The sequence below is a fragment of the Ictalurus punctatus genome, chromosome 2 (assembly GCF_001660625.3).
Source record: "Ictalurus punctatus breed USDA103 chromosome 2, Coco_2.0, whole genome shotgun sequence".
NCBI lineage: Eukaryota > Metazoa > Chordata > Actinopteri > Siluriformes > Ictaluridae > Ictalurus > Ictalurus punctatus.
In genome coordinates this window covers 32,639,852-32,666,092 of record NC_030417.2, presented here as the reverse complement: position 1 = coordinate 32,666,092, position 26,241 = coordinate 32,639,852, and the positions used below count along the sequence as shown (strand labels likewise).

The following is a 26,241-nucleotide window of genomic DNA, read 5'->3' as shown; positions in this document are numbered from 1 at the left end:
TTAACCCCAATCTCTTGTTCTGCATTAAAGTGCCCTACCTACAAGAAGCCGCGGATGCAGTGGGCACAAGCTCATCAACACTGCTCAGCCAAACAGGGGAACGAACGCGGTGTTTTTGATGACCGATGAATTTCGGGTTCTTCTAATGGCACACAGATGCTTGTGTCAGAATTGGCGCCAACAGCATGAATCCATGGACGCATCCTGCCTTGTGTCAACAGTCCAAGCCGGTGGAGGGGGTGTAATGGCGTGGGGAATGTTTTCTTGTTACACTGTGGGCATGTTAATTCCAGTCGACCATCACTTGAATGCCACAGGCTATTTGAGGATTCTTGCAGACTATGTGCCACAATTCACCCCATCAACTACTGACTACCTCCTAACTATAATGCACCACGTCTCTATGAACAGTCATCTCAAACTGTTTTCATGAAAATGGAAACGGGTTCTTTGCTCTCCCTTGCCGTTCTCAATCGCAGGATCTGAATACAATACTGAATTGTTTGACATCCATCATGCTATTGGTCATTTCAATCTGCATATTCCTGGTCTAGAGTATAAATCACTTAAAGGGAGAGTGAAGAAAGCCAGACAGGGGGCACCCAGATTTGAACTAGGGACCACTTGATCTGCAGTCAAATGCTCTACCACTGAGCTATACCCCCACGTTAACTCCACTGCGCAGCATCACTGCTTGCTTTGTATAGGATGGTCCTTTGTAATGCAATCAAAGCCAGTTATAATCATGTCACAGCTAAGAGTACCTCAATACAGACAAGAGCCAGACAGGGGGAAAACAGATTTTAACCCCAATATCTTGTTCTGCATTAAAGTGCCCTACCGCACAGCAATGCCCCCAAAAAACATACTTCCTACTTCTGTCGGCCAAGAACAAGAAGCCACGGATGCTGTGGGCACAAGCTCATCAACACTGCTCAGCCGAACAGGGGAACGAACGCGGTGTTTTTGATGACCGATGAATTTAGGGTTCTTCTAATGGCACACAGATGCTTGTGTCAGAATTGGCGCCAACAGCATGAATCCATGGACGCATCCTGCCTTGTGTCAACAGTCCAAGCCGGTGGAGGGGGTGTAACGGTGTGGGGACTATTTTGTTGTTACACTGTGGGCATGTTAATTCCAGTCGACCATCACTTGAAAGACACAGGCTATTTGAGGATTGTTGCTGACTAGACAGGGGGAAAACAGATTTTAACCCCAATCTCTTGTTCTGCATTAAAGTGCCCTACCTACAAGAAGCCGCGGATGCAGTGGGCACAGGCTCATCAACACTGCTCAGCCGAACAGGGGAACGAACGCGGTGTTTTTGATGACCGATGAATTTCGGGTTCTTCTAATGGCACACAGATGCTTGTGTCAGAATTGGCGCCAACAGCATGAATCCATGGACGCATCCTGCCTTGCATCAACAGTCCAAGCCGGTGGAGGGGGTGTAACGGCGTGGGGAATGTTTTGTTGTTACACTGTGGGCATGTTAATTCCAGTCGACCATCACTTGAAAGCCACAGGCTATTTGAGGATTGTTGCTGACTAGACAGGGGGAAAACAGATTTTAACCCCAATCTCTTGTTCTGCATTAAAGTGCCCTACCTACAAGAAGCCGCGGATGCTGTGGGCACAGGCTCATCAACACTACTCAGCCGAACAGGGGAACGAACGCGGTGTTTTTGATGACCGATGAATTTCGGGTTCTTCTAATGGCACACAGATGCTTGTGTCAGAATTGGCGCCAACAGCATGAATCCATGGACGTATCCTGCCTTGTGTCAACAGTCCAAGCCGGTGGAGGGGGTGTAACGGCGTGGGGAATATTTTGTTGTTACACTGTGGGCATGTTAATTCCAGTCGACCATCACTTGAAAGCCACAGGCTATTTGAGGATTGTTGCTGACTAGACAGGGGGAAAACAGATTTTAACCCCAATCTCTTGTTCTGCATTAAAGTGCCCTACCTACAAGAAGCCGCGGATGCAGTGGGCACAAGCTCATCAACACTGCTCAGCCAAACAGGGGAACGAACGCGGTGTTTTTGATGACCGATGAATTTCGGGTTCTTCTAATGGCACACAGATGCTTGTGTCAGAATTGGCGCCAACAGCATGAATCCATGGACGCATCCTGCCTTGTGTCAACAGTCCAAGCCGGTGGAGTCGGTGTAACGGCGTGGGGAATGTTTTCTTGTTACACTGTGGGCATGTTAATTCCAGTCGACCATCACTTGAAAGCCACAGGCTATTTGAGGATAGTTGCTGACTAGACAGGGGGAAAACAGATTTTAACCCCAATCTCTTGTTCTGCATTAAAGTGCCCTACCTACAAGAAGCCGCGGATGCAGTGGGCACAGGCTCATCAACACTGCTCAGCCGAACAGGGGAACGAACGCGGTGTTTTTGATGACCGATGAATTTCGGGTTCTTCTAATGGCACACAGATGCTTGTGTCAGAATTGGCGCCAACAGCATGAATCCATGGACGCATCCTGCCTTGTGTCAACAGTCCAAGCCGGTGGAGTGGGTGTAACGGCGTGGGGAATGTTTTCTTGTTACACTGTGGGCATGTTAATTCCAGTCGACCATCACTTGAAAGCCACAGGCTATTTGAGGATTGTTGCAGACTATGTGCCACAATTCACCCCATCAACTACTGACTACTTCCTAACTATAATACACCACGTCTCTAAGAACAGTCATCTCAAACTGTTTTCATGAAAATGGAAACGGGTTCTTTGCTCTCCCTTGCCGTTCTCAATCTCAGGATCTGAATACAATACTGAATTGTTTGACATCCATCATGCTATTGGTCATTTCAATCTGCATATTCCTGGTCTAGAGTATAAACCACTTAAAGGGAGAGTGTAGAAAGCCAGACAGGGGGCATCCAGATTTGAACTAGGGACCTCTTGATCTGTAGTCAAATGCTCTACCACTGAAAACATACTTCCTACTTCTGTCAGCCAAGAACAAGAAGCCGCGGATGCTGTGGGCACAGGCTCATCAACACTGCTCAGCCGAACAGGGGAACGAACGCGGTGTTTTTGATGACCGATGAATTTCGGGTTCTTCTAATGGCACACAGATGCTTGTGTCAGAATTGGCGCCAACAGCATGAATCCATGGACGCATCCTGCCTTGTGTCAACAGTCCAAGCCGGTGGAGGGGGTGTAACGGCGTGGGGACTATTTTGTTGTTACACTGTGGGCATGTTAATTCCAGTCGACCATCACTTGAAAGCCACAGGCTATTTGAGGATTGTTGCTGACTAGACAGGGGGAAAACAGATTTTAACCCCAATCTCTTGTTCTGCATTAAAGTGCCCTACCTACAAGAAGCCGCGGATGCAGTGGGCACAGGCTCATCAACACTGCTCAGCCGAACAGGGGAACAAACGCGGTGTTTTTGATGACCGATGAATTTCGGGTTCTTCTAATGGCACACAGATGCTTGTGTCAGAATTGGCGCCAACAGCATGAATCCATGGACGCATCCTGCCTTGTGTCAACAGTCCAAGCCGGTGGAGTGGGTGTAATGGCGTGGGGAATGTTTTCTTGTTACACTGTGGGCATGTTAATTCCAGTCGACCATCACTTGAAAGCCACAGGCTATTTGAGGATTGTTGCTGACTAGACAGGGGGAAAACAGATTTTAACCCCAATCTCTTGTTCTGCATTAAAGTGCCCTACCTACAAGAAGCCGCGGATGCTGTGGGCACAGGCTCATCAACACTACTCAGCCGAACAGGGGAACGAACGCGGTGTTTTTGATGACCGATGAATTTCGGGTTCTTCTAATGGCACACAGATGCTTGTGTCAGAATTGGAGCCAACAGCATGAATCCATGGACGTATCCTGCCTTGTGTCAACAGTCCAAGCCGGTGGAGGGGGTGTAACGGCGTGGGGAATATTTTGTTGTTACACTGTGGGCATGTTAATTCCAGTCGACCATCACTTGAAAGCCACAGGCTATTTGAGGATTGTTGCTGACTAGACAGGGGGAAAACAGATTTTAACCCCAATCTCTTGTTCTGCATTAAAGTGCCCTACCTACAAGAAGCCGCGGATGCAGTGGGCACAAGCTCATCAACACTGCTCAGCCAAACAGGGGAACGAACGCGGTGTTTTTGATGACCGATGAATTTCGGGTTCTTCTAATGGCACACAGATGCTTGTGTCAGAATTGATGCCAACAGCATGAATCCATGGACGCATCCTGCCTTGTGTCAACAGTCCAAGCCGGTGGAGTCGGTGTAACGGCGTGGGGAATGTTTTCTTGTTACACTGTGGGCATGTTAATTCCAGTCGACCATCACTTGAAAGCCACAGGCTATTTGAGGATAGTTGCTGACTAGACAGGGGGAAAACAGATTTTAACCCCAATCTCTTGTTCTGCATTAAAGTGCCCTACCTACAAGAAGCCGCGGATGCAGTGGGCACAGGCTCATCAACACTGCTCAGCCGAACAGGGGAACGAACGCGGTGTTATTGATGACCGATGAATTTCGGGTTCTTCTAATGGCACACAGATGCTTGTGTCAGAATTGGCGCCAACAGCATGAATCCATGGACGCATCCTGCCTTGTGTCAACAGTCCAAGCCGGTGGAGTGGGTGTAACGGCGTGGGGAATGTTTTCTTGTTACACTGTGGGCATGTTAATTCCAGTCGACCATCACTTGAAAGCCACAGGCTATTTGAGGATTGTTGCAGACTATGTGCCACAATTCACCCCATCAACTACTGACTACTTCCTAACTATAATGCACCACGTCTCTAAGAACAGTCATCTCAAACTGTTTTCATGAAAATGGAAACGGGTTCTTTGCTCTCCCTTGCCGTTCTCAATCTCAGGATCTGAATACAATACTGAATTGTTTGACATCCATCATGCTATTGGTCATTTCAATCTGCATATTCCTGGTCTAGAGTATAAACCACTTAAAGGGAGAGTGTAGAAAGCCAGACAGGGGGCATCCAGATTTGAACTAGGGACCTCTTGATCTGCAGTCAAATGCTCTACCACTGAAAACATACTTCCTACTTCTGTCAGCCAAGAACAAGAAGCCGCGGATGCTGTGGGCACAGGCTCATCAACACTACTCAGCCGAACAGGGGAACGAACGCGGTGTTTTTGATGACCGATGAATTTCGGGTTCTTCTAATGGCACACAGATGCTTGTGTCAGAATTGGCGCCAACAGCATGAATCCATGGACGTATCCTGCCTTGTGTCAACAGTCCAAGCCGGTGGAGGGGGTGTAACGGCGTGGGGGATATTTTGTTGTTACACTGTGGGCATGTTAATTCCAGTCGACCATCACTTGAAAGCCACAGGCTATTTGAGGATTGTTGCTGACTAGACAGGGGGAAAACAGATTTTAACCCCAATCTCTTGTTCTGCATTAAAGTGCCCTACCTACAAGAAGCCGCGGATGCAGTGGGCACAAGCTCATCAACACTGCTCAGCCAAACAGGGGAACGAATGCGGTGTTTTTGATGACCGATGAATTTCGGGTTCTTCTAATGGCACACAGATGCTTGTGTCAGAATTGGCGCCAACAGCATGAATCCATGGACGCATCCTGCCTTGTGTCAACAGTCCAAGCCGGTGGAGTGGGTGTAACGGCGTGGGGAATGTTTTCTTGTTACACTGTGGGCATGTTAATTCCAGTCGACCATCACTTGAAAGCCACAGGCTATTTGAGGATAGTTGCTGACTAGACAGGGGGAAAACAGATTTTAACCCCAATCTCTTGTTCTGCATTAAAGTGCCCTACCTACAAGAAGCCGCGGATGCAGTGGGCACAGGCTCATCAACACTGCTCAGCCGAACAGGGGAACGAACGCGGTGTTTTTGATGACCGATGAATTTCGGGTTCTTCTAATGGCACACAGATGCTTGTGTCAGAATTGGCGCCAACAGCATGAATCCATGGACGCATCCTGCCTTGTGTCAACAGTCCAAGCCGGTGGAGTGGGTGTAACGGCGTGGGGAATGTTTTCTTGTTACACTGTGGGCATGTTAATTCCAGTCGACCATCACTTGAAAGCCACAGGCTATTTGAGGATTGTTGCAGACTATGTGCCACAATTCACCCCATCAACTACTGACTACTTCCTAACTATAATACACCACGTCTCTAAGAACAGTCATCTCAAACTGTTTTCATGAAAATGGAAACGGGTTCTTTGCTCTCCCTTGCCGTTCTCAATCTCAGGATCTGAATACAATACTGAATTGTTTGACATCCATCATGCTATTGGTCATTTCAATCTGCATATTCCTGGTCTAGAGTATAAACCACTTAAAGGGAGAGTGTAGAAAGCCAGACAGGGGGCATCCAGATTTGAACTAGGGACCTCTTGATCTGTAGTCAAATGCTCTACCACTGAAAACATACTTCCTACATCTGTCAGCCAAGAACAAGAAGCCGCGGATGCTGTGGGCACAGGCTCATCAACACTGCTCAGCCGAACAGGGGAACGAACGCGGTGTTTTTGATGACCGATGAATTTCGGGTTCTTCTAATGGCACACAGATGCTTGTGTCAGAATTGGCGCCAACAGCATGAATCCATGGACGCATCCTGCCTTGTGTCAACAGTCCAAGCCGGTGGAGGGGGTGTAACGGCGTGGGGACTATTTTGTTGTTACACTGTGGGCATGTTAATTCCAGTCGACCATCACTTGAAAGCCACAGGCTATTTGAGGATTGTTGCTGACTAGACAGGGGGAAAACAGATTTTAACCCCAATCTCTTGTTCTGCATTAAAGTGCCCTACCTACAAGAAGCCGCGGATGCTGTGGGCACAGGCTCATCAACACTACTCAGCCGAACAGGGGAACGAACGCGGTGTTTTTGATGACCGATGAATTTCGGGTTCTTCTAATGGCACACAGATGCTTGTGTCAGAATTGGCGCCAACAGCATGAATCCATGGACGTATCCTGCCTTGTGTCAACAGTCCAAGCCGGTGGAGGGGGTGTAACGGCGTGGGGAATATTTTGTTGTTACACTGTGGGCATGTTAATTCCAGTCGACCATCACTTGAAAGCCACAGGCTATTTGAGGATTGTTGCTGACTAGACAGGGGGAAAACAGATTTTAACCCCAATCTCTTGTTCTGCATTAAAGTGCCCTACCTACAAGAAGCCGCGGATGCAGTGGGCACAAGCTCATCAACACTGCTCAGCCAAACAGGGGAACGAACGCGGTGTTTTTGATGACCGATGAATTTCGGGTTCTTCTAATGGCACACAGATGCTTGTGTCAGAATTGGCGCCAACAGCATGAATCCATGGACGCATCCTGCCTTGTGTCAACAGTCCAAGCCGGTGGAGTCGGTGTAACGGCGTGGGGAATGTTTTCTTGTTACACTGTGGGCATGTTAATTCCAGTCGACCATCACTTGAAAGCCACAGGCTATTTGAGGATAGTTGCTGACTAGACAGGGGGAAAACAGATTTTAACCCCAATCTCTTGTTCTGCATTAAAGTGCCCTACCTACAAGAAGCCGCGGATGCAGTGGGCACAGGCTCATCAACACTGCTCAGCCGAACAGGGGAACGAACGCGGTGTTATTGATGACCGATGAATTTCGGGTTCTTCTAATGGCACACAGATGCTTGTGTCAGAATTGGCGCCAACAGCATGAATCCATGGACGCATCCTGCCTTGTGTCAACAGTCCAAGCCGGTGGAGTGGGTGTAACGGCGTGGGGAATGTTTTCTTGTTACACTGTGGGCATGTTAATTCCAGTCGACCATCACTTGAAAGCCACAGGCTATTTGAGGATTGTTGCAGACTATGTGCCACAATTCACCCCATCAACTACTGACTACTTCCTAACTATAATGCACCACGTCTCTAAGAACAGTCATCTCAAACTGTTTTCATGAAAATGGAAACGGGTTCTTTGCTCTCCCTTGCCGTTCTCAATCTCAGGATCTGAATACAATACTGAATTGTTTGACATCCATCATGCTATTGGTCATTTCAATCTGCATATTCCTGGTCTAGAGTATAAACCACTTAAAGGGAGAGTGTAGAAAGCCAGACAGGGGGCATCCAGATTTGAACTAGGGACCTCTTGATCTGCAGTCAAATGCTCTACCACTGAAAACATACTTCCTACTTCTGTCAGCCAAGAACAAGAAGCCGCGGATGCTGTGGGCACAGGCTCATCAACACTACTCAGCCGAACAGGGGAACGAACGCGGTGTTTTTGATGACCGATGAATTTCGGGTTCTTCTAATGGCACACAGATGCTTGTGTCAGAATTGGCGCCAACAGCATGAATCCATGGACGCATCCTGCCTTGTGTCAACAGTCCAAGCCGGTGGAGGGGGTGTAACGGCGTGGGGACTATTTTGTTGTTACACTGTGGGCATGTTAATTCCAGTCGACCATCACTTGAAAGACACAGGCTATTTGAGGATTGTTGCTGACTAGACAGGGGGAAAACAGATTTTAACCCCAATCTCTTGTTCTGCATTAAAGTGCCCTACCTACAAGAAGCCGCGGATGCAGTGGGCACAGGCTCATCAACACTGCTCAGCCGAACAGGGGAACGAACGCGGTGTTTTTGATGACCGATGAATTTCGGGTTCTTCTAATGGCACACAGATGCTTGTGTCAGAATTGGCGCCAACAGCATGAATCCATGGACGCATCCTGCCTTGTGTCAACAGTCCAAGCCGGTGGAGTGGGTGTAACGGCATGGGGAATGTTTTCTTGTTACACTGTGGGCATGTTAATTCCAGTCGACCATCACTTGAAAGACACAGGCTATTTGAGGATTGTTGCTGACTACACAGGGGGAAAACAGATTTTAACCCCAATCTCTTGTTCTGCATTAAAGTGCCCTACCTACAAGAAGCCGCGGATGCAGTGGGCACAGGCTCATCAACACTGCTCAGCCGAACAGGGGAACGAACGCGGTGTTTTTGATGACCGATGAATTTCGGGTTCTTCTAATGGATTTTAACCCCAGATTTTAACCCCAATCTCTTGTTCTGCATTAAAGTGCCCTACCTACAAGAAGCCGCGGATGCAGTGGGCACAGGCTCATCAACACTGCTCAGCCGAACAGGGGAACGAACGCGGTGTTTTTGATGACCGATGAATTTCGGGTTCTTCTAATATAATGGCACACAGATGCTTGTGTCAGAATTGGCGCCAACAGCATGAATCCATGGACGCATCCTGCCTTGTGTCAACAGTCCAAGCCGGTGGAGGGGGTGTAACGGCATGGGGAATGTTTTCTTGTTACACTGTGGGCATGTTAATTCCAGTCGACCATCACTTGAATGCCACAGGCTATTTGAGGATTCTTGCACACTATGTGCCACAATTCACCCCATCAACTACTGACTACTTCCTAACTATAATGCACCACGTCTCTAAGAACAGTCATCTCAAACTGTTTTCATGAAAATGGAAACGGGTTCTTTGCTCTCCCTTGCCGTTCTCAATCGCAGGATCTGAATACAATACTGAATTGTTTGACATCCATCATGCTATTGGTCATTTCAATCTGCATATTCCTGGTCTAGAGTATAAATCACTTAAAGGGAGAGTGAAGAAAGCCAGACAGGGGGCACCCAGATTTGAACTAGGGACCTCTTGATCTGCAGTCAAATGCTCTACCACTGAGCTATACCCCCACGTTAACCCCACTGCACAGCATCACTGCTGCTTTGTATAGGATGGTCCTTTGTAGTGCAATCAAAGCCAGTTATAATCATGTCACAGCTAAGAGTACCTCAATACAGACAAGAGCCAGAAAGGGGGAAAACAGATTTTAACCCCAATATCTTGTTCTGCATTAAAGTGCCCTACCGCACAGCAATGCCCCCAAAAAACATACTTCCTACTTCTGTCGGCCAAGAACAAGAAGCCGCGGATGCTGTGGGCACAAGCTCATCAACACTGCTCAGCCGAAAAGGGTAACGAACGCGGTGTTTTTGATGACCGATGAATTTTGGGTTCTTCTAATGGCACACAGATGCTTGTGTCAGAATTGGCGCCAACAGCATGAATCCATGGACGCATCCTGCCTTGTGTCAACAGTCCAAGCCGGTGGAGTGGGTGTAACGGCGTGGGGAATGTTTTCTTGTTACACTGTGGGCATGTTAATTCCAGTCGACCATCACTTGAAAGCCACAGGCTATTTGAGGATTCTTGCACACTATGTGCCACAATTCACCCCATCAACTACTGACTACTTCCTAACTATAATGCACGTCTCTAAGAACAGTCATCTCAAACTGTTTTCATGAAAATGGAAACGGGTTCTTTGCTCTCCCTTGCCGTTCTCAATCGCAGGATCTGAATACATTACTGAATTGTTTGACATCCATCATGCTATTGGTCATTTCAATCTGCATATTCCTGGTCTAGAGTATAAATCACTTAAAGGGAGAGTGAAGAAAGCCAGACAGGGGGCACCCAGATTTGAACTAGGGACCTCTTGATCTGCAGTCAAATGCTCTACCACTGAGCTATACCCCCACGTTAACTCAACTGCACAGCATCACTGCTGCTTTGTATAGGATGGTCCTTTGTAACACAATCATAGCCAGTTATAATCATGTCACAGCTAAGGGTACCTCAATACAGACAAGAGCCAGACAGGGGGAAAACAGATTTTAACCCCAATCTCTTGTTCTGCATTAAAGTGCCCTACCGCACAGCAATGCCCCCAAAAAACATACTTCCTACTTCTGTCGGCCAAGAATAGGAAGCCGCGGATGCTGTGGGCACAGGCTCATCAACACTTCTCAGCCGAACAGGGGAACGAACGCGGTGTTTTTGATGACCGATGAATTTTGGGTTCTTCTAATGGCACACAGATGCTTGTGTCAGAATTGGCGCCAACAGCATGAATCCATGGACGCATCCCGCCTTGTGTCAACAGTCCAAGCCGGTGGAGGGGGTGTAACGGCGTGGGGACTATTTTGTTGTTACACTGTGGGCATGTTAATTCCAGTCGACCATCACTTGAAAGACACAGGCTATTTGAGGATTGTTGCTGACTACACAGGGGGAAAACAGATTTTAACCCCAATCTCTTGTTCTGCATTAAAGTGCCCTACCTACAAGAAGCCGCGGATGCAGTGGGCACAGGCTCATCAACACTGCTCAGCCGAACAGGGGAACGAACGCGGTGTTTTTGATGACCGATGAATTTCGGGTTCTTCTAATGGATTTTAACCCCAGATTTTAACCCCAATCTCTTGTTCTGCATTAAAGTGCCCTACCTACAAGAAGCCGCGGATGCAGTGGGCACAGGCTCATCAACACTGCTCAGCCGAACAGGGGAACGAACGCGGTGTTTTTGATGACCGATGAATTTCGGGTTCTTCTAATATAATGGCACACAGATGCTTGTGTCAGAATTGGCGCCAACAGCATGAATCCATGGACGCATCCTGCCTTGTGTCAACAGTCCAAGCCGGTGGAGGGGGTGTAACGGCATGGGGAATGTTTTCTTGTTACACTGTGGGCATGTTAATTCCAGTCGACCATCACTTGAATGCCACAGGCTATTTGAGGATTCTTGCAGACTATGTGCCACAATTCACCCCATCAACTACTGACTACTTCCTAACTATAATGCACCACGTCTCTAAGAACAGTCATCTCAAACTGTTTTCATGAAAATGGAAACGGGTTCTTTGCTCTCCCTTGCCGTTCTCAATCGCAGGATCTGAATACAATACTGAATTGTTTGACATCCATCATGCTATTGGTCATTTCAATCTGCATATTCCTGGTCTAGAGTATAAATCACTTAAAGGGAGAGTGAAGAAAGCCAGACAGGGGGCACCCAGATTTGAACTAGGGACCTCTTGATCTGCAGTCAAATGCTCTACCACTGAGCTATACCCCCACGTTAACGCCACTGCACAGCATCACTGCTGCTTTGTATAGGATGGTCCTTTGTAGTGCAATCAAAGCCAGTTATAATCATGTCACAGCTAAGAGTACCTCAATACAGACAAGAGCCAGAAAGGGGGAAAACAGATTTTAACCCCAATATCTTGTTCTGCATTAAAGTGCCCTACCGCACAGCAATGCCCCCAAAAAACATACTTCCTACTTCTGTCGGCCAAGAACAAGAAGCCGCGGATGCTGTGGGCACAAGCTCATCAACACTGCTCAGCCGAAAAGGGTAACGAACGCGGTGTTTTTGATGACCGATGAATTTTGGGTTCTTCTAATGGCACACAGATGCTTGTGTCAGAATTGGCGCCAACAGCATGAATCCATGGACGCATCCTGCCTTGTGTCAACAGTCCAAGCCGGTGGAGGGGGTGTAACGGCGTGGGGAATATTTTGTTGTTACACTGTGGGCATGTTAATTCCAGTCGACCATCACTTGAAAGACACAGGCTATTTGAGGATTGTTGCTGACTAGACAGGGGGAAAACAGATTTTAACCCCAATCTCTTGTTCTGCATTAAAGTGCCCTACCTACAAGAAGCCGCGGATGCAGTGGGCACAGGCTCATCAACACTGCTCAGCCGAACAGGGGAACGAACGCGGTGTTTTTGATGACCGATGAATTTCGGGTTCTTCTAATGGCACACAGATGCTTGTGTCAGAATTGGCGCCAACAGCATGAATCCATGGACGCATCCTGCCTTGTATCAACAGTCCAAGCCGGTGGAGGGGGTGTAACGGCGTGGGGAATGTTTTGTTGTTACACTGTGGGCATGTTAATTCCAGTCGACCATCAATTGAAAGCCACAGGCTATTTGAGGATTGTTGCTGACTAGACAGGGGGAAAACAGATTTTAACCCCAATCTCTTGTTCTGCATTAAAGTGCCCTACCTACAAGAAGCCGCGGATGCAGTGGGCACAGGCTCATCAACAATGCTCAGCCGAACAGGGGAACGAACGCGGTGTTTTTGATGACCGATGAATTTCGGGTTCTTCTAATGGCACACAGATGCTTGTGTCAGAATTGGCGCCAACAGCATGAATCCATGGACGCATCCTGCCTTGTGTCAACAGTCCAAGCCGGTGGAGTGGGTGTAACGGCGTGGGGAATGTTTTCTTGTTACACTGTGGGCATGTTAATTCCAGTCGACCATCACTTGAAAGCCACAGGCTATTTGAGGATTGTTGCAGACTATGTGCCACAATTCACCCCATCAACTACTGACTACTTCCTAACTATAATACACCACGTCTCTAAGAACAGTCATCTCAAACTGTTTTCATGAAAATGGAAACGGGTTCTTTGCTCTCCCTTGCCGTTCTCAATCTCAGGATCTGAATACAATACTGAATTGTTTGACATCCATCATGCTATTGGTCATTTCAATCTGCATATTCCTGGTCTAGAGTATAAACCACTTAAAGGGAGAGTGTAGAAAGCCAGACAGGGGGCATCCAGATTTGAACTAGGGACCTCTTGATCTGTAGTCAAATGCTCTACCACTGAAAACATACTTCCTACTTCTGTCAGCCAAGAACAAGAAGCCGCGGATGCTGTGGGCACAGGCTCATCAACACTGCTCAGCCGAACAGGGGAACGAACGCGGTGTTTTTGATGACCGATGAATTTCGGGTTCTTCTAATGGCACACAGATGCTTGTGTCAGAATTGGCGCCAACAGCATGAATCCATGGACGCATCCTGCCTTGTGTCAACAGTCCAAGCCGGTGGAGGGGGTGTAACGGCGTGGGGACTATTTTGTTGTTACACTGTGGGCATGTTAATTCCAGTCGACCATCACTTGAAAGACACAGGCTATTTGAGGATTGTTGCTGACTAGACAGGGGGAAAACAGATTTTAACCCCAATCTCTTGTTCTGCATTAAAGTGCCCTACCTACAAGAAGCCGCGGATGCAGTGGGCACAGGCTCATCAACACTGCTCAGCCGAACAGGGGAACGAACGCGGTGTTTTTGATGACCGATGAATTTCGGGTTCTTCTAATGGCACACAGATGCTTGTGTCAGAATTGGCGCCAACAGCATGAATCCATGGACGCATCCTGCCTTGTGTCAACAGTCCAAGCCGGTGGAGTGGGTGTAACGGCATGGGGAATGTTTTCTTGTTACACTGTGGGCATGTTAATTCCAGTCGACCATCACTTGAAAGACACAGGCTATTTGAGGATTGTTGCTGACTACACAGGGGGAAAACAGATTTTAACCCCAATCTCTTGTTCTGCATTAAAGTGCCCTACCTACAAGAAGCCGCGGATGCAGTGGGCACAGGCTCATCAACACTGCTCAGCCGAACAGGGGAACGAACGCGGTGTTTTTGATGACCGATGAATTTCGGGTTCTTCTAATGGATTTTAACCCCAGATTTTAACCCCAATCTCTTGTTCTGCATTAAAGTGCCCTACCTACAAGAAGCCGCGGATGCAGTGGGCACAGGCTCATCAACACTGCTCAGCCGAACAGGGGAACGAACGCGGTGTTTTTGATGACCGATGAATTTCGGGTTCTTCTAATATAATGGCACACAGATGCTTGTGTCAGAATTGGCGCCAACAGCATGAATCCATGGACGCATCCTGCCTTGTGTCAACAGTCCAAGCCGGTGGAGGGGGTGTAACGGCATGGGGAATGTTTTCTTGTTACACTGTGGGCATGTTAATTCCAGTCGACCATCACTTGAATGCCACAGGCTATTTGAGGATTCTTGCACACTATGTGCCACAATTCACCCCATCAACTACTGACTACTTCCTAACTATAATGCACCACGTCTCTAAGAACAGTCATCTCAAACTGTTTTCATGAAAATGGAAACGGGTTCTTTGCTCTCCCTTGCCGTTCTCAATCGCAGGATCTGAATACAATACTGAATTGTTTGACATCCATCATGCTATTGGTCATTTCAATCTGCATATTCCTGGTCTAGAGTATAAATCACTTAAAGGGAGAGTGAAGAAAGCCAGACAGGGGGCACCCAGATTTGAACTAGGGACCTCTTGATCTGCAGTCAAATGCTCTACCACTGAGCTATACCCCCACGTTAACCCCACTGCACAGCATCACTGCTGCTTTGTATAGGATGGTCCTTTGTAGTGCAATCAAAGCCAGTTATAATCATGTCACAGCTAAGAGTACCTCAATACAGACAAGAGCCAGAAAGGGGGAAAACAGATTTTAACCCCAATATCTTGTTCTGCATTAAAGTGCCCTACCGCACAGCAATGCCCCCAAAAAACATACTTCCTACTTCTGTCGGCCAAGAACAAGAAGCCGCGGATGCTGTGGGCACAAGCTCATCAACACTGCTCAGCCGAAAAGGGTAACGAACGCGGTGTTTTTGATGACCGATGAATTTTGGGTTCTTCTAATGGCACACAGATGCTTGTGTCAGAATTGGCGCCAACAGCATGAATCCATGGACGCATCCTGCCTTGTGTCAACAGTCCAAGCCGGTGGAGTGGGTGTAACGGCGTGGGGAATGTTTTCTTGTTACACTGTGGGCATGTTAATTCCAGTCGACCATCACTTGAAAGCCACAGGCTATTTGAGGATTCTTGCACACTATGTGCCACAATTCACCCCATCAACTACTGACTACTTCCTAACTATAATGCACGTCTCTAAGAACAGTCATCTCAAACTGTTTTCATGAAAATGGAAACGGGTTCTTTGCTCTCCCTTGCCGTTCTCAATCGCAGGATCTGAATACATTACTGAATTGTTTGACATCCATCATGCTATTGGTCATTTCAATCTGCATATTCCTGGTCTAGAGTATAAATCACTTAAAGGGAGAGTGAAGAAAGCCAGACAGGGGGCACCCAGATTTGAACTAGGGACCTCTTGATCTGCAGTCAAATGCTCTACCACTGAGCTATACCCCCACGTTAACTCAACTGCACAGCATCACTGCTGCTTTGTATAGGATGGTCCTTTGTAACACAATCATAGCCAGTTATAATCATGTCACAGCTAAGGGTACCTCAATACAGACAAGAGCCAGACAGGGGGAAAACAGATTTTAACCCCAATCTCTTGTTCTGCATTAAAGTGCCCTACCGCACAGCAATGGCCCCAAAAAACATACTTCCTACTTCTGTCGGCCAAGAATAGGAAGCCGCGGATGCTGTGGGCACAGGCTCATCAACACTTCTCAGCCGAACAGGGGAACGAACGCGGTGTTTTTGATGACCGATGAATTTTGGGTTCTTCTAATGGCACACAGATGCTTGTGTCAGAATTGGCGCCAACAGCATGAATCCATGGACGCATCCCGCCTTGTGTCAACAGTCCAAGCCGGTGGAGGGGGTGTAACGGCGTGGGGACTATTTTGTTGTTACACTGTGGGCATGTTAATTCCAGTCGACCATCACTTGAAAGACACAGGCTATTTGAGGACTGTTGCTGACTACACAGGGGGAAAACAGATTTTAACCCCAATCTCTTGTTCTGCATTAAAGTGCCCTACCTACAAGAAGCCGCGGATGCAGTGGGCACAGGCTCATCAACACTGCTCAGCCGAACAGGGGAACGAACGCGGTGTTTTTGATGACCGATGAATTTCGGGTTCTTCTAATGGATTTTAACCCCAGATTTTAACCCCAATCTCTTGTTCTGCATTAAAGTGCCCTACCTACAAGAAGCCGCGGATGCAGTGGGCACAGGCTCATCAACACTGCTCAGCCAAACAGGGGAACGAACGCGGTGTTTTTGATGACCGATGAATTTCGGGTTCTTCTAATGGCACACAGATGCTTGTGTCAGAATTGGCGCCAACAGCATGAATCCATGGACGCATCCTGCCTTGTGTCAACAGTCCAAGCCGGTGGAGTCGGTGTAACGGCGTGGGGAATGTTTTCTTGTTACACTGTGGGCATGTTAATTCCAGTCGACCATCACTTGAAAGCCACAGGCTATTTGAGGATAGTTGCTGACTAGACAGGGGGAAAACAGATTTTAACACCAATCTCTTGTTCTGCATTAAAGTGCCCTACCTACAAGAAGCCGCGGATGCAGTGGGCACAGGCTCATCAACACTGCTCAGCCGAACAGGGGAACGAACGCGGTGTTATTGATGACCGATGAATTTCGGGTTCTTCTAATGGCACACAGATGCTTGTGTCAGAATTGGCGCCAACAGCATGAATCCATGGACGCATCCTGCCTTGTGTCAACAGTCCAAGCCGGTGGAGTGGGTGTAACGGCGTGGGGAATGTTTTCTTGTTACACTGTGGGCATGTTAATTCCAGTCGACCATCACTTGAAAGCCACAGGCTATTTGAGGATTGTTGCAGACTATGTGCCACAATTCACCCCATCAACTACTGACTACTTCCTAACTATAATGCACCACGTCTCTAAGAACAGTCATCTCAAACTGTTTTCATGAAAATGGAAACGGGTTCTTTGCTCTCCCTTGCCGTTCTCAATCTCAGGATCTGAATACAATACTGAATTGTTTGACATCCATCATGCTATTGGTCATTTCAATCTGCATATTCCTGGTCTAGAGTATAAACCACTTAAAGGGAGAGTGTAGAAAGCCAGACAGGGGGCATCCAGATTTGAACTAGGGACCTCTTGATCTGCAGTCAAATGCTCTACCACTGAAAACATACTTCCTACTTCTGTCAGCCAAGAACAAGAAGCCGCGGATGCTGTGGGCACAGGCTCATCAACACTACTCAGCCGAACAGGGGAACGAACGCGGTGTTTTTGATGACCGATGAATTTCGGGTTCTTCTAATGGCACACAGATGCTTGTGTCAGAATTGGCGCCAACAGCATGAATCCATGGACGTATCCTGCCTTGTGTCAACAGTCCAAGCCGGTGGAGGGGGTGTAACGGCGTGGGGGATATTTTGTTGTTACACTGTGGGCATGTTAATTCCAGTCGACCATCACTTGAAAGCCACAGGCTATTTGAGGATTGTTGCTGACTAGACAGGGGGAAAACAGATTTTAACCCCAATCTCTTGTTCTGCATTAAAGTGCCCTACCTACAAGAAGCCGCGGATGCAGTGGGCACAAGCTCATCAACACTGCTCAGCCAAACAGGGGAACGAATGCGGTGTTTTTGATGACCGATGAATTTCGGGTTCTTCTAATGGCACACAGATGCTTGTGTCAGAATTGGCGCCAACAGCATGAATCCATGGACGCATCCTGCCTTGTGTCAACAGTCCAAGCCGGTGGAGTGGGTGTAACGGCGTGGGGAATGTTTTCTTGTTACACTGTGGGCATGTTAATTCCAGTCGACCATCACTTGAAAGCCACAGGCTATTTGAGGATAGTTGCTGACTAGACACGGGGAAAACAGATTTTAACCCCAATCTCTTGTTCTGCATTAAAGTGCCCTACCTACAAGAAGCCGCGGATGCAGTGGGCACAAGCTCATCAACACTGCTCAGCCAAACAGGGGAACGAACGCGGTGTTTTTGATGACCGATGAATTTCGGGTTCTTCTAATGGCACACAGATGCTTGTGTCAGAATTGGCGCCAACAGCATGAATCCATGGACGCATCCTGCCTTGTGTCAACAGTCCAAGCCGGTGGAGTGGGTGTAATGGCGTGGGGAATGTTTTCTTGTTACACTGTGGGCATGTTAATTCCAGTCGACCATCAATTGAAAGCCACAGGCTATTTGAGGATTGTTGCAGACTATGTGCCACAATTCACCCCATCAACTACTGACTACGTCCTAACTATAATGCACCACGTCTCTAAGAACAGTCATCTCAAACTGTTTTCGTGAAAATGGAAACAGGTTCTTTGCTCTCCCTTGCCGTTCTCAATCTCAGGATCTGAATACAATACTGAATTGTTTGACATCCATCATGCTATTGGTCATTTCAATCTGCATATTCCTGGTCTAGAGTATAAACCACTTAAAGGGAGAGTGAAGAAAGCCAGACAGGGGGCACCCAGATTTGAACTAGGCACCTCTTGATCTGCAGTCAAATGCTCTACCACTGAAAACATACTTCCTACTTCTGTCAGCCAAGAACAAGAAGCCGCGGATGCTGTGGGCACAGGCTCATCAACACTGCTCAGCCGAACTGGGGAACGAACGCGGTGTTTTTGATGACCGATGAATTTTGGGTTCTTCTAATGGCACACAGATGCTTGTGTCAGAATTGGCGCCAACAGCATGAATCCATGGACGCATCCTGCCTTGTGTCAACAGTCCAAGCCGGTGGAGGGGGTGTAATGGCGTGGGGAATGTTTTCTTGTTACACTGTGGGCATGTTAATTCCAGTCGACCATCACTTGAATGCCACAGGCTATTTGAGGATTCTTGCAGACTATGTGCCACAATTCACCCCATCAACTACTGACTACCTCCTAACTATAATGCACCACGTCTCTATGAACAGTCATCTCAAACTGTTTTCATGAAAATGGAAACGGGTTCTTTGCTCTCCCTTGCCGTTCTCAATCGCAGGATCTGAATACAATACTGAATTGTTTGACATCCATCATGCTATTGGTCATTTCAATCTGCATATTCCTGGTCTAGAGTATAAATCACTTAAAGGGAGAGTGAAGAAAGCCAGACAGGGGGCACCCAGATTTGAACTAGGGACCACTTGATCTGCAGTCAAATGCTCTACCACTGAGCTATACCCCCACGTTAACTCCACTGCGCAGCATCACTGCTTGCTTTGTATAGGATGGTCCTTTGTAATGCAATCAAAGCCAGTTATAATCATGTCACAGCTAAGAGTACCTCAATACAGACAAGAGCCAGACAGGGGGAAAACAGATTTTAACCCCAATATCTTGTTCTGCATTAAAGTGCCCTACCGCACAGCAATGCCCCCAAAAAACATACTTCCTACTTCTGTCGGCCAAGAACAAGAAGCCACGGATGCTGTGGGCACAAGCTCATCAACACTGCTCAGCCGAACAGGGGAACGAACGCGGTGTTTTTGATGACCGATGAATTTTGGGTTCTTCTAATGGCACACAGATGCTTGTGTCAGAATTGGCGCCAACAGCATGAATCCATGGACGCATCCTGCCTTGTGTCAACAGTCCAAGCCGGTGGAGGGGGTGTAACGGTGTGGGGACTATTTTGTTGTTACACTGTGGGCATGTTAATTCCAGTCGACCATCACTTGAAAGACACAGGCTATTTGAGGATTGTTGCTGACTAGACAGGGGGAAAACAGATTTTAACCCCAATCTCTTGTTCTGCATTAAAGTGCCCTACCTACAAGAAGCCGCGGATGCAGTGGGCACAGGCTCATCAACACTGCTCAGCCGAACAGGGGAACGAACGCGGTGTTTTTGATGACCGATGAATTTCGGGTTCTTCTAATGGCACACAGATGCTTGTGTCAGAATTGGCGCCAACAGCATGAATCCATGGACGCATCCTGCCTTGTATCAACAGTCCAAGCCGGTGGAGGGGGTGTAACGGCGTGGGGAATGTTTTGTTGTTACACTGTGGGCATGTTAATTCCAGTCGACCATCACTTGAAAGCCACAGGCTATTTGAGGATTGTTGCTGACTAGACAGGGGGAAAACAGATTTTAACCCCAATCTCTTGTTCTGCATTAAAGTGCCCTACCTACAAGAAGCCGCGGATGCTGTGGGCACAGGCTCATCAACACTACTCAGCCGAACAGGGGAACGAACGCGGTGTTTTTGATGACCGATGAATTTCGGGTTCTTCTAATGGCACACAGATGCTTGTGTCAGAATTGGCGCCAACAGCATGAATCCATGGACGTATCCTGCCTTGTGTCAACAGTCCAAGCCGGTGGAGGGGGTGTAACGGCGTGGGGAATATTTTGTTGTTACACTGTGGGCATGTTAATTCCAGTCGACCATCACTTGAAAGCCACAGGCTATTTGAGGATTGTTGCTGACTAGACAGGGGGAAAACAGATTTTAACCCCAATCTCTTGTTCTGCATTAAAGTGCCCTACCTACAAGAAGCCGCGGATGCAGTGGGCACAAGCTCATCAACACTGCTCAGCCAAACAGGGGAACGAACGCGGTGTTTTTGATGACCGATGAATTTCGGGTTCTTCTAATGGCACACAGATGCTTGTGTCAGAATTGGCGCCAACAGCATGAATCCATGGACGCATCCTGCCTTGTGTCAACAGTCCAAGCCGGTGGAGTCGGTGTAACGGCGTGGGGAATGTTTTCTTGTTACACTGTGGGCATGTTAATTCCAGTCGACCATCACTTGAAAGCCACAGGCTATTTGAGGATAGTTGCTGACTAGACAGGGGGAAAACAGATTTTAACCCCAATCTCTTGTTCTGCATTAAAGTGCCCTACCTACAAGAAGCCGCGGATGCAGTGGGCACAGGCTCATCAACACTGCTCAGCCGAACAGGGGAACGAACGCGGTGTTTTTGATGACCGATGAATTTCGGGTTCTTCTAATGGCACACAGATGCTTGTGTCAGAATTGGCGCCAACAGCATGAATCCATGGACGCATCCTGCCTTGTGTCAACAGTCCAAGCCGGTGGAGTGGGTGTAACGGCGTGGGGAATGTTTTCTTGTTACACTGTGGGCATGTTAATTCCAGTCGACCATCACTTGAAAGCCACAGGCTATTTGAGGATTGTTGCAGACTATGTGCCACAATTCACCCCATCAACTACTGACTACTTCCTAACTATAATACACCACGTCTCTAAGAACAGTCATCTCAAACTGTTTTCATGAAAATGGAAACGGGTTCTTTGCTCTCCTTTGCCGTTCTCAATCTCAGGATCTGAATACAATACTGAATTGTTTGACATCCATCATGCTATTGGTCATTTCAATCTGCATATTCCTGGTCTAGAGTATAAACCACTTAAAGGGAGAGTGTAGAAAGCCAGACAGGGGGCATCCAGATTTGAACTAGGGACCTCTTGATCTGTAGTCAAATGCTCTACCACTGAAAACATACTTCCTACTTCTGTCAGCCAAGAACAAGAAGCCGCGGATGCTGTGGGCACAGGCTCATCAACACTGCTCAGCCGAACAGGGGAACGAACGCGGTGTTTTTGATGACCGATGAATTTCGGGTTCTTCTAATGGCACACAGATGCTTGTGTCAGAATTGGCGCCAACAGCATGAATCCATGGACGCATCCTGCCTTGTGTCAACAGTCCAAGCCGGTGGAGGGGGTGTAACGGCGTGGGGACTATTTTGTTGTTACACTGTGGGCATGTTAATTCCAGTCGACCATCACTTGAAAGCCACAGGCTATTTGAGGATTGTTGCTGACTAGACAGGGGGAAAACAGATTTTAACCCCAATCTCTTGTTCTGCATTAAAGTGCCCTACCTACAAGAAGCCGCGGATGCTGTGGGCACAGGCTCATCAACACTACTCAGCCGAACAGGGGAACGAACGCGGTGTTTTTGATGACCGATGAATTTCGGGTTCTTCTAATGGCACACAGATGCTTGTGTCAGAATTGGCGCCAACAGCATGAATCCATGGACGTATCCTGCCTTGTGTCAACAGTCCAAGCCGGTGGAGGGGGTGTAACGGCGTGGGGAATATTTTGTTGTTACACTGTGGGCATGTTAATTCCAGTCGACCATCACTTGAAAGCCACAGGCTATTTGAGGATTGTTGCTGACTAGACAGGGGGAAAACAGATTTTAACCCCAATCTCTTGTTCTGCATTAAAGTGCCCTACCTACAAGAAGCCGCGGATGCAGTGGGCACAAGCTCATCAACACTGCTCAGCCAAACAGGGGAACGAACGCGGTGTTTTTGATGACCGATGAATTTCGGGTTCTTCTAATGGCACACAGATGCTTGTGTCAGAATTGGCGCCAACAGCATGAATCCATGGACGCATCCTGCCTTGTGTCAACAGTCCAAGCCGGTGGAGTCGGTGTAACGGCGTGGGGAATGTTTTCTTGTTACACTGTGGGCATGTTAATTCCAGTCGACCATCACTTGAAAGCCACAGGCTATTTGAGGATAGTTGCTGACTAGACAGGGGGAAAACAGATTTTAACCCCAATCTCTTGTTCTGCATTAAAGTGCCCTACCTACAAGAAGCCGCGGATGCAGTGGGCACAGGCTCATCAACACTGCTCAGCCGAACAGGGGAACGAACGCGGTGTTATTGATGACCGATGAATTTCGGGTTCTTCTAATGGCACACAGATGCTTGTGTCAGAATTGGCGCCAACAGCATGAATCCATGGACGCATCCTGCCTTGTGTCAACAGTCCAAGCCGGTGGAGTGGGTGTAACGGCGTGGGGAATGTTTTCTTGTTACACTGTGGGCATGTTAATTCCAGTCGACCATCACTTGAAAGCCACAGGCTATTTGAGGATTGTTGCAGACTATGTGCCACAATTCACCCCATCAACTACTGACTACTTCCTAACTATAATGCACCACGTCTCTAAGAACAGTCATCTCAAACTGTTTTCATGAAAATGGAAACGGGTTCTTTGCTCTCCCTTGCCGTTCTCAATCTCAGGATCTGAATACAATACTGAATTGTTTGACATCCATCATGCTATTGGTCATTTCAATCTGCATATTCCTGGTCTAGAGTATAAACCACTTAAAGGGAGAGTGTAGAAAGCCAGACAGGGGGCATCCAGATTTGAACTAGGGACCTCTTGATCTGCAGTCAAATGCTCTACCACTGAAAACATACTTCCTACTTCTGTCAGCCAAGAACAAGAAGCCGCGGATGCTGTGGGCACAGGCTCATCAACACTACTCAGCCGAACAGGGGAACGAACGCGGTGTTTTTGATGACCGATGAATTTCGGGTTCTTCTAATGGCACACAGATGCTTGTGTCAGAATTGGCGCCAACAGCATGAATCCATGGACGCATCCTGCCTTGTGTCAACAGTCCAAGCCGGTGGAGGGGGTGTAACGGCGTGGGGACTATTTTGTTGTTACACTGTGGGCATGTTAATTCCAGTCGACCATCACTTGAAAGACACAGGCTATTTGAGGATTGTTGCTGACTAGACAGGGGGAAAACAGATTTTAACCCCAATCTCTTGTTCTGCATTAAAGTGCCCTACCTACAAGAAGCCGCGGATGCAGTGGGCACAGGCTCATCAACACTGCTCAGCCGAACAGGGGAACGAACGCGGTGTTTTTGATGACCGATGAATTTCGGGTTCTTCTAATGGCACACAGATGCTTGTGTCAGAATTGGCGCCAACAGCATGAATCCATGGACGCATCCCGCCTTGTGTCAACAGTCCAAGCCGGTGGAGGGGGTGTAACGGCGTGGGGACTATTTTGTTGTTACACTGTGGGCATGTTAATTCCAGTCGACCATCACTTGAAAGACACAGGCTATTTGAGGATTGTTGCTGACTACACAGGGGGAAAACAGATTTTAACCCCAATCTCTTGTTCTGCATTAAAGTGCCCTACCTACAAGAAGCCGCGGATGCAGTGGGCACAGGCTCATCAACACTGCTCAGCCGAACAGGGGAACGAACGCGGTGTTTTTGATGACCGATGAATTTCGGGTTCTTCTAATGGATTTTAACCCCAGATTTTAACCCCAATCTCTTGTTCTGCATTAAAGTGCCCTACCTACAAGAAGCCGCGGATGCAGTGGGCACAGGCTCATCAACACTGCTCAGCCGAACAGGGGAACGAACGCGGTGTTTTTGATGACCGATGAATTTCGGGTTCTTCTAATATAATGGCACACAGATGCTTGTGTCAGAATTGGCGCCAACAGCATGAATCCATGGACGCATCCTGCCTTGTGTCAACAGTCCAAGCCGGTGGAGGGGGTGTAACGGCATGGGGAATGTTTTCTTGTTACACTGTGGGCATGTTAATTCCAGTCGACCATCACTTGAATGCCACAGGCTATTTGAGGATTCTTGCAGACTATGTGCCACAATTCACCCCATCAACTACTGACTACTTCCTAACTATAATGCACCACGTCTCTAAGAACAGTCATCTCAAACTGTTTTCATGAAAATGGAAACGGGTTCTTTGCTCTCCCTTGCCGTTCTCAATCGCAGGATCTGAATACAATACTGAATTGTTTGACATCCATCATGCTATTGGTCATTTCAATCTGCATATTCCTGGTCTAGAGTATAAATCACTTAAAGGGAGAGTGAAGAAAGCCAGACAGGGGGCACCCAGATTTGAACTAGGGACCTCTTGATCTGCAGTCAAATGCTCTACCACTGAGCTATACCCCCACGTTAACGCCACTGCACAGCATCACTGCTGCTTTGTATAGGATGGTCCTTTGTAGTGCAATCAAAGCCAGTTATAATCATGTCACAGCTAAGAGTACCTCAATACAGACAAGAGCCAGAAAGGGGGAAAACAGATTTTAACCCCAATATCTTGTTCTGCATTAAAGTGCCCTACCGCACAGCAATGCCCCCAAAAAACATACTTCCTACTTCTGTCGGCCAAGAACAAGAAGCCGCGGATGCTGTGGGCACAAGCTCATCAACACTGCTCAGCCGAAAAGGGTAACGAACGCGGTGTTTTTGATGACCGATGAATTTTGGGTTCTTCTAATGGCACACAGATGCTTGTGTCAGAATTGGCGCCAACAGCATGAATCCATGGACGCATCCTGCCTTGTGTCAACAGTCCAAGCCGGTGGAGGGGGTGTAACGGCGTGGGGAATATTTTGTTGTTACACTGTGGGCATGTTAATTCCAGTCGACCATCACTTGAAAGACACAGGCTATTTGAGGATTGTTGCTGACTAGACAGGGGGAAAACAGATTTTAACCCCAATCTCTTGTTCTGCATTAAAGTGCCCTACCTACAAGAAGCCGCGGATGCAGTGGGCACAGGCTCATCAACACTGCTCAGCCGAACAGGGGAACGAACGCGGTGTTTTTGATGACCGATGAATTTCGGGTTCTTCTAATGGCACACAGATGCTTGTGTCAGAATTGGCGCCAACAGCATGAATCCATGGACGCATCCTGCCTTGTATCAACAGTCCAAGCCGGTGGAGGGGGTGTAACGGCGTGGGGAATGTTTTGTTGTTACACTGTGGGCATGTTAATTCCAGTCGACCATCAATTGAAAGCCACAGGCTATTTGAGGATTGTTGCTGACTAGACAGGGGGAAAACAGATTTTAACCCCAATCTCTTGTTCTGCATTAAAGTGCCCTACCTACAAGAAGCCGCGGATGCAGTGGGCACAGGCTCATCAACAATGCTCAGCCGAACAGGGGAACGAACGCGGTGTTTTTGATGACCGATGAATTTCGGGTTCTTCTAATGGCACACAGATGCTTGTGTCAG

General features: G+C 47.8%; 8 non-coding genes across 8 annotated transcripts; all 8 read right to left on the bottom strand.

Annotated features, from left to right (window-relative positions):
• Positions 1 to 593: 593 nt before the first annotated feature.
• trnac-gca (transfer RNA cysteine (anticodon GCA)) lies at positions 594 to 665 on the bottom strand. The gene has a single exon. It is a non-coding gene; the product is annotated as a tRNA-Cys (tRNA).
• An 8,940-nt stretch (positions 666 to 9,605) lies between these two features.
• trnac-gca (transfer RNA cysteine (anticodon GCA)) lies at positions 9,606 to 9,677 on the bottom strand. Its single transcript has one exon. It is a non-coding gene; the product is annotated as a tRNA-Cys (tRNA).
• Positions 9,678 to 10,452: 775 nt separating this feature from the next.
• On the bottom strand, positions 10,453 to 10,524 carry trnac-gca (transfer RNA cysteine (anticodon GCA)). Its single transcript has one exon. It is a non-coding gene; the product is annotated as a tRNA-Cys (tRNA).
• A 1,309-nt stretch (positions 10,525 to 11,833) lies between these two features.
• On the bottom strand, positions 11,834 to 11,905 carry trnac-gca (transfer RNA cysteine (anticodon GCA)). The gene has a single exon. It is a non-coding gene; the product is annotated as a tRNA-Cys (tRNA).
• A 3,036-nt stretch (positions 11,906 to 14,941) lies between these two features.
• Positions 14,942 to 15,013, bottom strand: trnac-gca (transfer RNA cysteine (anticodon GCA)). The gene has a single exon. It is a non-coding gene; the product is annotated as a tRNA-Cys (tRNA).
• A 775-nt stretch (positions 15,014 to 15,788) lies between these two features.
• On the bottom strand, positions 15,789 to 15,860 carry trnac-gca (transfer RNA cysteine (anticodon GCA)). The gene has a single exon. It is a non-coding gene; the product is annotated as a tRNA-Cys (tRNA).
• Positions 15,861 to 19,535: 3,675 nt separating this feature from the next.
• On the bottom strand, positions 19,536 to 19,607 carry trnac-gca (transfer RNA cysteine (anticodon GCA)). The gene has a single exon. It is a non-coding gene; the product is annotated as a tRNA-Cys (tRNA).
• Positions 19,608 to 25,093: 5,486 nt separating this feature from the next.
• On the bottom strand, positions 25,094 to 25,165 carry trnac-gca (transfer RNA cysteine (anticodon GCA)). Its single transcript has one exon. It is a non-coding gene; the product is annotated as a tRNA-Cys (tRNA).
• Positions 25,166 to 26,241: the final 1,076 nt, after the last annotated feature.